Here is a 13,493-nt window from a genome sequence, read left to right on the forward strand (position 1 = left end):
CATCCAAGAACCTGTGCTATGGTGCATGCTTTTTGCCGTGATATCGTCCTTATGGGAGAGTCAAGGGAAGACCTAAATAAGAAGTTGGACTTATGGAGAGAAGCTCTAGAAGTGTATGGTTTACGCATAAGCCGTAGCAAGACGGAACATATAGAATGTAAGTTCAGTCTGAGAAAGAAAAACCCTAATATAAAGGTGAAGATTGGAGACAACATCCTACGAAAAGTTAAAAGTTTTAAGTATCTTGGGTGCATCATACAGGATAATGGAGAGATTGAACAGGATGTAAATCATAGGATCTAAGCAGGTTGGTCAAAATGGTGAAGTGCATTTGGTTTTATATGCGACAAAAAAGTGCCTTTAAAACTTAAAGGTAAATTCTACTGCACTGCTATAAGACCGGCTATGCTTTTTGGTACGGAGTGTTGGGCGGCTAAAGGGGAGCAAAAACATAAGCTGAGTGTGGTAGAGATGAAGATGTTGAGATGGATGAGTGGTCATATGCACTTGGATAAAATAAGGAACGAAGATATAACGGAGAGAGTTGGAGTAGCACCCATTGTGGAAAAGATGGTTGAATTGCGTCTCAGGTGGTTTGGACATGTGAGAAGAAGATTGACAGAACACTCAGTCAGGAGGGCGGATGAGATCAAATATGGACAAGGGGTGAAAGGCAGACGAAGACGTAAGAAGACCATCCATGAGGTTGTCAAACGAGATCTACATGTAAACGGTCTCTTTGTAGACATGATACATGATAGAGTATAATGGCATCGTTTGATTCATATAGCCGACCCCACCTAGTGGGATAAGGCTTTGTTGTTGTTGTTGTAATTTTTGTTACAATTCTATTTACAGTCAATCATTCATAATTTTAGAAGAGAGATAAATTGAAATCCTTTAAAAATATTTGAGGTAAAATTAAAACTTTCGCCAAATACTGAGGACATTTAATATGGTTTTGCTTGTTTCCTTTTCTTTTATTCTTTAATCTTCTTTTAAAGTTTTTTTACAAGATAAACACATGTGTTGGTTTGAGACTTTGAGTGATAAGCTAAAAGAAGTTGTGAAATTTGTGATTTTAACTACCTTGTTCAGTTTTTGCTGAAGTTGTGACTTACATTGAGTTTTTCTTGAAATGTTAACACACACTTACATATTATATTGGCTCACTGATTCTTACTTGATTCACTTGTCAACTCGATTTTATGTATCAAGATAGTTGATTAAATAATAATTTTCATTTGATAATTTTTAAGCAATCTGGTCAAATATTTTTATTCTTATGTTTGGATAGTGTTCATGGTTTTATGAATTTTGAAATTTAATTTTGCACGAGGAATTTTAAATATTATAAGAGTAGGGTACCCCACAGATAGGTTTAGGTGATTTGCACTACCTGTGAATAGTAGCAGGATGGAATTTATATATCACTTAATGGTAAAATTGTGTTTCTGCCTTTGCCACTATTTGATGTTTATGCTGAACTTATTGGTATTGCCATATAGTAACTTAAATTTGATTCTTTATCTATTTTTTTATTTTATAAATTATAAATTTTGTTGGCTTGGGTGTTGGTGTTGCTTCTGTCAGTGTGACTGTCTACATTGCAGAAGTATTGCATCTGAAATAAGAGGATCTTTGGTAAGCACAAATGTGCTTATGATCACTGCTGGACAGTTTCATTCCTACCTTGTCAACCTTGCTTTTACAAATGTATCATAATTTACTTACCCGATTCCAAATGAAATGTAAATGAAATTCAAATGCCAAATTAGGAAGTTTGTTAATTAGTTATTTAGTTGAGTTAGACAGCTGGCAGCTGAGCTGTTAGAACTGTTAGTTAGTTATTTAATTAACCTGCTGATCATCAGTGTAAAGTCTAACATGTAATTAGTGTGATTTTGCCGTTATCTTTTAATCAATAAGAACCAATTAGTGATGCTATTTTACAAATGCTATGTTTACTTTTGGCTATGTTTACTATTGCCTAGAATGGAAAGTGAGACCTTAAAATAATTTATCAATTTTGTTTCTGTTTTTGTCTTCTTTTGCAGGTAAAAAAGTTCACAAATGTTCTAGAAACAATTATGTATGATCTAAGGGAAAGAAGTTTGAAAAGGCTAGAGGAAGGAGGAACAGCAAAGGACTTAGGGTTTAAGTTGTATTGTTTTTGTATTTTTTTCAGTTTTTAGTTTTAAAATTTGAACTCGAGATTTATTTTGTATGAGTATTAGGTTTTTAATGTATAAAAAAATTATAGCAAAAATTATATGTCACTAATTATTGTTTGATTTGTCTAGTAATAAAAATTGCATACTATATTTATAGGTTTGGTAATAAAAAAGGACTGAAAACTTATATTTTGCAGCGATGAAGGTAACAATCAGAAAAAGGAAATTTTTTTTTAATTTGATAAGGCTATTGCCACACTTTTAAAGTGTGGTCGTACCTCCCGTTATCACCATGCTTTAAAAGTGTGGCCATATCTCTATCTATTGCAACGCTTTGAACACTTTGAAGAGAATTTCATAAGTACTTGGTATGCACAATATTAAGCATCAAGAATTCAATACCAAGCAACAAAGTATGACCTCAACAAAAGAATCCAACAATGAATATTGGCAACAATGCTAAAATAACATCATGTCGGTAATCAGCAGCAATATCTCATCATAATCAACAAATTAAATCAATAATCCAACACTTATCCAGAACAAAATAACATAAACTAATAACCTAATCTACTAAATAGAAAATAAAACTAACTAACTAACTATCGGGGGTGACGGTGGATGGTGAATGATGATGATGGATGGTGGTGGAATGAGAAAAAGAAGAGAGAAAAGAGAAAAATGAGAGTAGAAAAGGTTGTGCGTACGCACCAACGTCCGTGCGCACGCACGAGTTGGGATGCGAAGAGCAAGTTCGCGTATGCAAGCAGTGGGTACGCGGAGGGTAGCTACTGTTTGGGGCCATTGCGTACACGGACATGGACCGCGCACACGTCTTGGGCCAAAAACTGAATGATGCGTACGTAGCTTTAAGCATGCGTATGCATGGTGGTTTCTTTGTTAGATATATATATATATATATATATATATATATATAAACAAAACCTAAAATTAACCACCACTTCTCAACTAGGTTCAACTATGCAATTCAAACAAAAATGCAATTCAAAATAAGATTTTCAACTATTCTATCATACAACTTTAAAGCACAAATCTAAACAAGCAACTAACATCTAATGGCAATATATATACGGAAGTGATATAAAGAAAGAAAGTACCCAATGATGGAAACTCAATTTATTCATCAACTATATACAAAAGAGAGAATAGAAAGAGTTTACCATGGTGGGGTGTCTCTCACCTAACATTTTTGTTTATTGTCCTTAAGTTGGACAATTGGGAAGCTCCTTGCCATGATGACTTATGCTTGTATTCATCCATAAACTTCCACCAATGCTTGGATTTCAAGTATGCTCCAACACTCCAATTGATATCCATCAAGCCTTGATGAAGTTCAAAACAAGCTAGGAGTTCCCAAAGTTGATCCTCATATGGTAATCTGGGATCCCAAACTTTGTTTTCACACCCGTCTTCAAGTTGATCATGACAATTCCAACTAGGTGACAAGCAATCCGAATTCTCATTTACTATGCCAACCTTTGAATTTCAACTTTGATGATCCAACCAAAATGAACCTAAGATTGTATTTCCAACCACTACACAACTCTCTTTTACTCTTCAATCGACAAAGAGTTCTAAGTTGACCATCCGTTTCAAGCAAACCATATTCAAGTGGAATAATAAAGGTAAGAGATATGAATTTTACCTACTGAAATATTGCGTTGGATGGTGACTTATGATTATAGACTTCCAATGACCTTAAAAATTTCCACTCCCTTGTGCTCTTCTTGGATTACTTCCACCTCTTGACAAGCTTCTTCAACTTTAACCTCTTTCTCACCAAATTCTTCTAATTCTTCCACATCACTTAAGTCATAAGTTGGAGGTTGAGTAAGGTCTACATCAACATCCAATTCCAATTCAATAGGGGAAGATTCAACAAACTCAAAAGGAACATATGTTGATGCGGAATCATCAATAACAAAAAGACTTGTTGCTTGGTCAACTTTTTCCAATTCTTCCTTCATGATATGCTTTGGAGGTTGTGCCTTATCCTCCTTAACACTAATTTCAAACTTTTCGGAAGAAGGCTCTACAGCTTTAGATTCCCATGGGCATTCAACATTTCCTAAATCTTCAACCACTTCTTCCTCTTCAACAATTTCGGCTTCCTCTATTTGTTCCAATACAAAATCCCACACCTTGTTCTCCACTAGAATTTCTAACCTCTCTTTCATACTCTACTCTTCATTGGATTCTTCACATATGACCACAGGAGTGCTTTGAGTGTTTAAGCGTTGAAAGACTAAATTGGTTACTACCTCGGTCAAGGTAGCCATGAATTCGTCTTGCCTCCTTAGAGCTTCAAGTCTCTCTTAAAGAATGGTGTGACATTCCCTTAGTTCTTGGAGATATCAAATAAGGGTGTCATCCATTGTGGTTTTGGGTGGATAGGAGGGTTTATTGTTTAGGAAAAAGGGTTCATAATAGGAAGGTGGTTCATCTTGGTGGGAATATAGAGATGGTGTATATAGAGGTGTTGATTTTTGGGAGTTTTGATATTGGAATTAGGGTGGTTCTATGTATGGTTCATATGACTCATATGGTTGTTAGTATGGTGGACAAGGGTTAGGATCATATGGAGGCATTTGGTGGTATGAGGCTTGTGAGTATGGTTGAGAACAATATTGAGGAGGGGGGTCATAGGCATATGGTGGTTGTGGTTGGTAACCACAAGGAGGTCTACCATATCCATAAGATTGGTATGCATCATGGTATGGTTCATGCTCATAGTATGCCGCAAGAAGTTGTTGTCATGAAGGTTGTCTACAAGCTTGAGGTTCCTCCCACCTTTTATTGTCTCATCCTTGATGTATATCCTCTTTGAAATTCCCATTTCCTACAACATAGTTAGAACCAAACTCATAGACAAATTGGTGAGAATTCATAGTAACAAGGGGAAATAAAAACAAAAGTAAATAAGAAATAAAGAAAATAAACTCCTACAAATAGGAAAAACTAGCAAACAAACAAAAAATTAAGCTATTCACAATATTAACATATTTACAATAACCAATAATAAGTGCACATTTGCAACTCCCCGGCAAAGAAAGCAAAACTTGACAGAGGGAAATCGTCAGTTAGGAATTTTCACAAAATTATTCCGTTGAAGTATAGATTCAAACCAGCAATTAACCCTCAATCAAAGTTTAATTTTGTTTGAACCTCAAGTCATCTCTCAAAGAAATTGCAGGGAAGTGTGCATATTATTGGTTATAAGGTATTTTTGGGATTTTGGAATGATGAACAAGAAATGTAAATTGAACTAAGACAATTAAAGAAACTAACTAAGAAAGATCTTAGCAAGAGATGAGAATTAGAATTTCTATTCTCATTATCATCCTCTATTGTGATAGGAATTGTCTATTGCTCTCACTTAGTTAACTTCTAATAAATGAAGGAAAGTCAAGTGAATAGAATTAACTTAAGTTCACAAGTCCTAGTCAACTCCTAGTGAAAGACTAAATTTAGTGATGTTCAAGCTAACTAGCAATCTTCAATTACAATTCAACATGAGATTTTGACAATTCAAGAGCTTGTAAATTTCCAACCCAAGCCAAGAATACAAAAATCTACTGTAAAATTCAACCAAGAATTTTATCAAACACTTGGAAGGCATAAAAGGAACGCATGTTAAAATAGCAAGAAATATAAAATCTAAATTACCAAATGCAATAACAATAATAGTGATCATACCCTGGGTCGAGCTATACAATCCACGATGATCAAAGAAGGAACGACTGACCTCTTAAGGAGGATTGCCACCGACCTCTTCTTAAAGAGCTCGGCCAAACCGCTGCAGAGGCCCAAGTATGCCCAAACGAAAGGACGCATCCCACCCTGAAGGCAGCTGGCCTAAAAAAAAGATAAGGAGGCTTCTCTCAAAGATAAGATAAGAAAACTAACTTATCTTAAAGGTCACTCCACACTACTATAAATACACTGGAGCACCCAGGTATAACTCATACTCTGATTCTACACAAAATCCCTCCTAAAGCATGTGCTAACTTAAGCATTGTCTTTTGCAGGTACTACCACCCTCTGGTGATCAAGGATCAGCAGCGCCTCTAGATCCAGCAAGTCAGATTTAGCAGCTCTGACCCCATCAGAAGATCTCGTCTGAGATCGACCTTTAGTTTCGAGTAACCTTCAGAACATTGGCGTTGTTGCCGTGGAACCTGGAAGTCATCCCATCACCATGGCGGATGACCATGACAATGACCACAACTCTGGTTTGGAGGACAGAACACCAAACATAAACTCAGACATCACCTACAAAGATACACCTCAAAACGGTATCCCCAAATACAGAAATACTAGATGCTCTCCGAGAACAGCAGGATTATCTCCAACAGCTCGAAAAAGAGGCTGAGCATCAGTGTGAAGCAGAGAGAGATGGTGCGCGAAATTGTGAACAATACTTTTTCACAACTCTCATAATCCCCGGTAATGGCTCCAAAAACGTGGTAGCTCAATACCATGGCATTACACAACTTCGCACAACTAACCAGCAAGTGCACTGGGTCGTCCAAGTAATACCTTACGTGAGTAAGGGTCGATCCCACGGAGATTGTTAGCATTGAAGCAAGCTATGGTCATCTTGTAAATCTTAGTCAGGCAAACTCAAATGTATATGATGATGAACGAAAATAATATAAAGATAAGGATAGTGATACTTATGTATATCATTGGTGTAAGAGCTTCAGACAAGTGTATGAAGATGCCTTCCCTTCCGTCTCTCTGCTTTCCTACTGCCTTCATCCAATCCTTCTTACTCCTTTCCATGGCAAGCTCGTGTAGGGTCTCACTGTTGTCAGCAGCTACCTCCCATCCTCTCAGTGAAAGCGATTGCATATGTCCTGTCACGGCATAGCGGAATTCAGCTGTCGGTTCTCGGTCAGGCCGGAATAATATCCATCGATACTTTTGCGTCTGTCACTAACGCCCTAGCCTGCTAGGAGTTTGAAGCACGTCACAGTCATTCAGTCATTGAATCCTACTCAGAATACCACAGACAAGGTTAGACCTTCCGGATTCTCTTGAATGCTGCCATCAAGTCCTGCCTATACCACGAAGATTCCTTTTAAAGAATCCAAGAGATATTCACTAAGCCTTGGATGCTTGTAGAACAAGAATGGTTGTCAGTCACCTTGTTCATGGGTGAGAATGGTGATGGGCGTCAATCATCACCTTCATCAAGTTGAAGAACAAGTGATATCTTGGATAAAGAACAAGTGGAATTGAATGGAAGAACAATAGTAATTGCATTAATACTCGAGGTACAGCAGAGCTCCACACCCTTAATCTATGGTGTGTAGAAACTCCACCGTTGAAAATACATAAGAACAGGGTCCAGGCATGGCCGAATGGCCAGCCTCCCTAAGGGTCTAAGATAGCAACAAAGATAGCTACCAAAGTCTCTCCTCTGATCTAAAATTGATCAAAAGATCCTAATACAATAGTAAAAGGTCCTACTTATAGAAAACTAGTACATAGATGAGTAAATGACATAAAAATCCACTTCCGGGCCCACTTGGTGTGTGCTTGGGCTGAGCAATAAAGGAATTTCGTGTAGAGACTCTCCTTGGAGTTAAACGCCAGCTTTAGTGCCAGTTTGGGCGTTTAATTCCCAATTAGGTGCCAGTTCCGGCGTTTAACGCTGGAATTTCTTGAGGTGACTTTGAACGCCGGTTTGGGCCATCAAATCTTGGGCAAAGTATGGACTATTATATATTGCTGGAAAGCCCAGGATGTCTACTTTCCAACGCCGTTGAGAGCGCGCCAATTGGGCTTCTGTAGCTCCAGAAAATCCACTTCGAGTGCAGGGAGGTCAGAATCCAACAGCATCTGCAGTCCTTTTGAGTCTCTGGATCAGATTTTTGCTCAGATCCCTCAATTTCAGCCAGAAAATACCTGAAATCACAGAAAAACACACAAACTCATAGTAAAGTCCAGAAAAGTGAATTTTAACTAAAAACTAATAAAAATATACTAAAAACTAACTAGATCATACTAAAAACATACTAAAAACAATGCCAAAAAGCATACAAATTATCCGCTCATCACAACACCAAACTTAAATTGTTGCTTGTCTCCAAGCAACTGAAAATCAAATAAGATGAAAAGAAGAGAATATGCAATGAACTCCAAAAACATCTATGAAGATCAGTATTAATTAGATGAGCGGGGCTTTTAGCTTTTTGCCTCTGAATAGTTTTGGCATCTCATTCTATCCTTTGCAACTCAGAATGATTGGCTTCTTTAGGAACTCAGAATCCAGATAGTGTTATTGATTCTCCTAGTTAAGTATGATGATTCTTGAACACAGCTACTTATTGAGTTTTGGCCGTGGCCCAAAGCACTCTGTCTTCCAGTATTACCACCGGATACATACATGCCACAGACACATAATTGGGTGAACCTTTTCAGATTGTGACTCAGCTTTGCTAAAGTCCCCAATTAGAGGTGTCCAGGGTTCTTAAGCACACTCTTTTTGCCTTGGATCACAACTTTATTCTTTCTTTCTTTTCTTTCTTTTTTTTTTCGGTCTTTTTTTTTTCGCTTGCTTTCTCCCCTTTTTTTTTGTATTCACTGCTTTTTCTTGCTTCAAGAATCATTTTTTATGATTTTTCAGATCCTCAGTAACATGTCTCCTTTTTCATCATTCTTTCAAGAGCCAACATTCATGAACCACAAATTCAAAAGACATATGCACTGTTCAAGCATGCATTCAGAGAACAAAAGTGTTGCCACCACATCAAAATAATTAAACTATTATAAAATTCAAAATTCATGCAATTCTTTTTCTTTTCAATTAAGCACGTTTTTATTCAAGAAAGGTGATGGATTCATAGGACATTCATAACTTTAAGGCATAGACACTAAGACACTAATGATCACAAGACACAAACATGGATAACATAAAGCACAAAAATTCGAAAAACAGAGGAATAAAGAACAAGGAAATCAAGGAACGGGTCCACCTTAGTGATGGCGGCTCTTCCTTGCTCTTGAAGATCCTATGGAGTGCTTGAGCTCCTCAATGTCTCTTCCTTGTCTCAGTTGCTCCTCCCTCATGATTCTTTGGTTTTCTCTAATTTCATGGAGGAGAATGGAGTGTTCTTGATGCTCCACCCTTAGTTGTCCCATGTTGGAACTCAACTCTCCTAGGGAGGTGTTCAGTTGCTCCCAGTAGTTTTGTGGAGGAAAGTGCATCCCTTGAGGTATCTCAGGGATTTCTTGATGAGAAGGGTCTCTTGTGTACTCCATCCTTTTCTTGGTGATGGGCTTGTCCTCATCAATGGGGTTATCTCCTTCTATGTCAACTCCAACTGAATAACAGAGGTGACAGATGAGATGAGGAAAGGCTAGCCTTGCCAAGGTGGAAGACTTGTCCGCCACTTTATAGAGTTCTTGGGCTATAACCTCATGAACTTCCACTTCTTCTCCAATCATGATGCTATGGATCATGATAGCCCGGTCTATGGTAACTTCGGACCGGTTACTAGTGGGAATGATTGAGCGTTGTATGAACTCTAACCATCCTCTAGCCACGGGCTTGAGGTCATGCCTTCTCAATTGAACCGGCTTTCCTCTTGAATCTTGCCTCCATTGTGCGCCCTCTTCACATATGGTTGTGAGGACTTGGTCCAACCTTTGATCAAAGTTGACCCTTCTAGTGTAAGGATGCTCATCTCCTTGCATTATAGGCAAGTTGAACGCCACCCTCACACTCTCCGGACTGAAATCCAAGTATTTCCCCCGAACCATAGTGAGATAATTCTTTGGATTCGGGTTCATACTTTGGTCATGGTTCTTGGTGATCCATGCATTGGCATAGAACTCTTGAACCATCAAGATTCCGACTTGTTGAATGGGGTTGGTAAGTACTTCCCAACCTCTTCTTCGGATCTCATGGCGGATCTCCGGATATTCACCCTTTTTGAGTGAAAAGGGGACCTCGGGGATCACCTTCTTCAAGGCCACAACTTCATAGAAGTGGTCTTGATGCACCCTTGAGAGGAATCTATCCATCTCCCATGACTCGGAGGTGGAAGCTTTTGCCTTCCCTTTCCTCTTTTTAGAGGTTTCTCCAGCCTTGGATGCCATAAATGGTTATGGAAAAACGAAAAAGCAACGCTTTTACCATACCAAACTTAAAATGTTTGCTCGTCCTCGAGCAAAAGAAGAGAGAAGAGAGTAGAAGAAGAAGAAATGAGGAAGAGGGAGATGGTAGTGTGTTTGGCCAAGAAGGGTAAGAAAGGGTGTTTAGGTTGTGTGAAAATGGAGAGTTGAAGAAGGGTATTTATAGGAGAGAGAGGGGTAAAGGTTCGGCCATTAGGGTGGGTTTTGGTAGGGAAAGTGGTTTGAATTTGAAGGGTGAGGTTAGTGGGGATTTATGAAGGATGGATGTGAGTGGTGAAGAGAAAGATGGGATTTGATAGGTGAAGGGTTTTTTGGGGAAGAGGTATTGAGGTGATTGGTGAATGGGGGAAGAAGAGAGAGAGTGATGGTGGGGTCCTGTGGGGTCCACAGATCCTGTGGTGTCAAGGAAAAGTCATCCCTGCACCAAATGTTGCTCAAAATCACGTTTTGAGCTATTTCTGGCGTTAAACGCCGGGCTGGTGCCCATTCCTGGCGTTTAACGCCAGGTTGTTGCCCTTTACTGGCGTTTAACGCCAGTCTGGTGCCCATTTCTGGCGTTAAACGCCCAGAATGGTGCCAGACTGGGCGTTAAACGCCCAACAGCTAGCATTACTGGCGTTTGAACGCCAGCTTCTTCTCCTCCAGGGTGTGCTGTTTTTCTTCCTGTTTTTCATTCTGTTTTTGCTTTTTTTATTGTTTTTGTGACTTCTTATGATCATCAACCTACAAAAAAAGATAAAATAACAAAAGAAAATAGTTAACTATAAAACATTGGGTTGCCTCCCAACAAGCGCTTCTTTAATGTCATTAGCTTGACAGAGGACTCTCATGGAGCCTCAGAAACACTCAGAACCGTGTTGGAACCTCCCAACACCAAACTTAGAGTTTGAATGTGGGGTTCAACACCAAACTTAGAGTTTGGTTGTGGCCTCCCAACACCAAACTTAGAGTTTGACTGTGGGGGCTCTGCTTGGCTCTGTTTTGAGAGAAGCTCTTCATGCTTCCTCTCCATGATGATAGAGGGATGTCCTTGGGCCTTAAACACCAAGGATTCTTCATTCACTTGAATGATCAACTCTCCTCTATCAACATCAATCACAGCCTTTGCTGTGGCTAGGAAGGGTCTGCCAAGGATGATGGATTCATCCATGCACTTCCCAGTCTCTAGGACTATGAAATCAGTAGGGATGTAATGGTCTTCAATCTTCACCAAAACATTCTCTACAAGTCCATGAGCTTGTTTTCTTGAATTGTCTGCCATCTCTAGTGAGATTCTTGCAGCTTGCACCTCAAGGATCCCTAATTTCTCCATTACAGAGAGGGGCATGAGGTTTACACTTGACCCTAAGTCACACAAAGCCTTCTTGAAGGTCATGGTGCCTATGGTACAAGGTATAGAAAACTTCCCAGGATCCTGCTTCTTTTGAGGCAGTTTCTGCCTAGACAAGTCATCCAGTTCTTTGGTGAGCAAGGGGGGTTCATCCTCCCAAGTCTCATTTCCAAATAACTTGTCATTCAGTTTCATGATTGCTCCAAGGTATTTAGCAACTTGCTCTTCAGTGACATACTCATCCTCTTCAGAGGACGAATACTCATCAGAGCTCATGAATGGCAGAAGTAAGTCCAATGGAATCTCTATGGTCTCAATTTGAGCCTCAGATTCCCATGGTTCCTCATTGGGGAACTCATTGGAGGTTAGTGCACGCCCACTGAGGTCTTCCTCAGTGGCGTCCTCCTCCTTTCCTTCCTCCCAAAATTCGGCCATGTTGATGGCCTTGCACTCTCCTTTTGGATTTTCTTCTGTGTTGCTTGGGAGAGTACTAGGAGGGAGTTCAGTAACTTTCTTGCTCAGCTGACCCACTTGTCCTTCCAAATTTCTGATGGAGGACCTTGTTTCAGTCATGAAACTTTGAGTGGTCTTTATTAGATCAGAGACCATTGTTGCTAAGTCAGAAGTACTCTGCTTAGAACTCTCTGTCTGTTGCTGAGAAGATGATGGAAAAGGCTTGTTGTTACCAGGCCTGTTTCTTCCACCATTATTATTATTGAAACCTTGTTGAGGTCTCTCTTGATTCTTCCATGAGAAATTTGGGTGATTTCTCCATGAGGAATTGTAGGTGTTTCCATAGGGTTCTCCTAGGTAATTCACCTCTTCCATTGAAGGGTTCTCAGGATCATAGGCTTCTTCCTCAGATGAAGCTTCCTTAGTACTGTTTGGTGCATTTTGCATTCCAGACAGACTTTGAGAAATCAAATTGACTTGTTGAGTCAATATCTTGTTCTGAGCCAATATGGCATTCAGAGTGTCAATCTCAAGAACTCCTTTCTTCTGACTAGTCCCATTGTTCACAGGATTCCTTTCAGAAGTGTACATGAATTGGTTATTTGCAACCATTTCAATCAATTCTTGAGCTTCTGCAGGCGTCTTCTTCAGATGAAGAGATCCTCCAGCAGAGCTATCCAAGGACATCTTAGATAGTTCAGAGAGACCATCATAGAAAATACCTATGATGCTCCATTCAGAAAGCATGTCTGAAGGACATCTTCTGATTAATTGTTTGTATCTTTCCCAAGCTTCATAGAGGGATTCTCCATCCTTCTGTCTGAAGGTTTGGACTTCCACTCTAAGCTTACTCCATCTTTGTGGTGGAAAGAACTTTGCCAAGAAGGCATTGACTAGCTTTTCCCAAGAGTCCAGGCTTTCCTTAGGTTGAGAATCCAACCATATTCTAGCTCTATCTCTTACAGCAAAAGGGAATAGCATCAGTCTGTAGACCTCAGGGTTAACCCCATTAGTCTTGACTGTGTCACAGATTTGCAAGAATTCAGCTAAGAACTGATGAGGATCTTCCATTGGAAGTCCATGGAACTTGCAATTCTGTTGCATTAGAGAAACTAATTGAGGCTTAAGCTCAAAGTTGTTTGCTCCAATGGCAGGGATAGAGATGCTTCTCCCATAGAAATCAGGAGTAGGTGCAGTGAAGTCACCCAGCACCTTCCTTGCATTGTTGGCATTGTTGTTGTTTTCGGCTGCCATGGGTTCTTCTTCCTTGAAGAATTCGGTCAGGTCCTCTAAAGAGAGTTGTGCTTTGGCTTCTCTTAGCTTTCGCTTCAAGGTCCTCTCAGGTTCAAGGTCAGCTTCAACAAGAATGC

The 13,493-nt window shown here is 39.4% G+C and overlaps 1 non-coding gene across 1 annotated transcript; it reads left to right on the forward strand.

The window, feature by feature from the left end:
* Positions 1-12,864: 12,864 nt before the first annotated feature.
* On the forward strand, positions 12,865-12,972 carry LOC130984124 (small nucleolar RNA R71). The gene has a single exon (XR_009088077.1). It is a non-coding gene; the product is annotated as a small nucleolar RNA R71 (small nucleolar RNA).
* Positions 12,973-13,493: the final 521 nt, after the last annotated feature.

This window comes from Arachis stenosperma, chromosome 5 (assembly GCF_014773155.1).
Source record: "Arachis stenosperma cultivar V10309 chromosome 5, arast.V10309.gnm1.PFL2, whole genome shotgun sequence".
Lineage (NCBI taxonomy): Eukaryota > Viridiplantae > Streptophyta > Magnoliopsida > Fabales > Fabaceae > Arachis > Arachis stenosperma.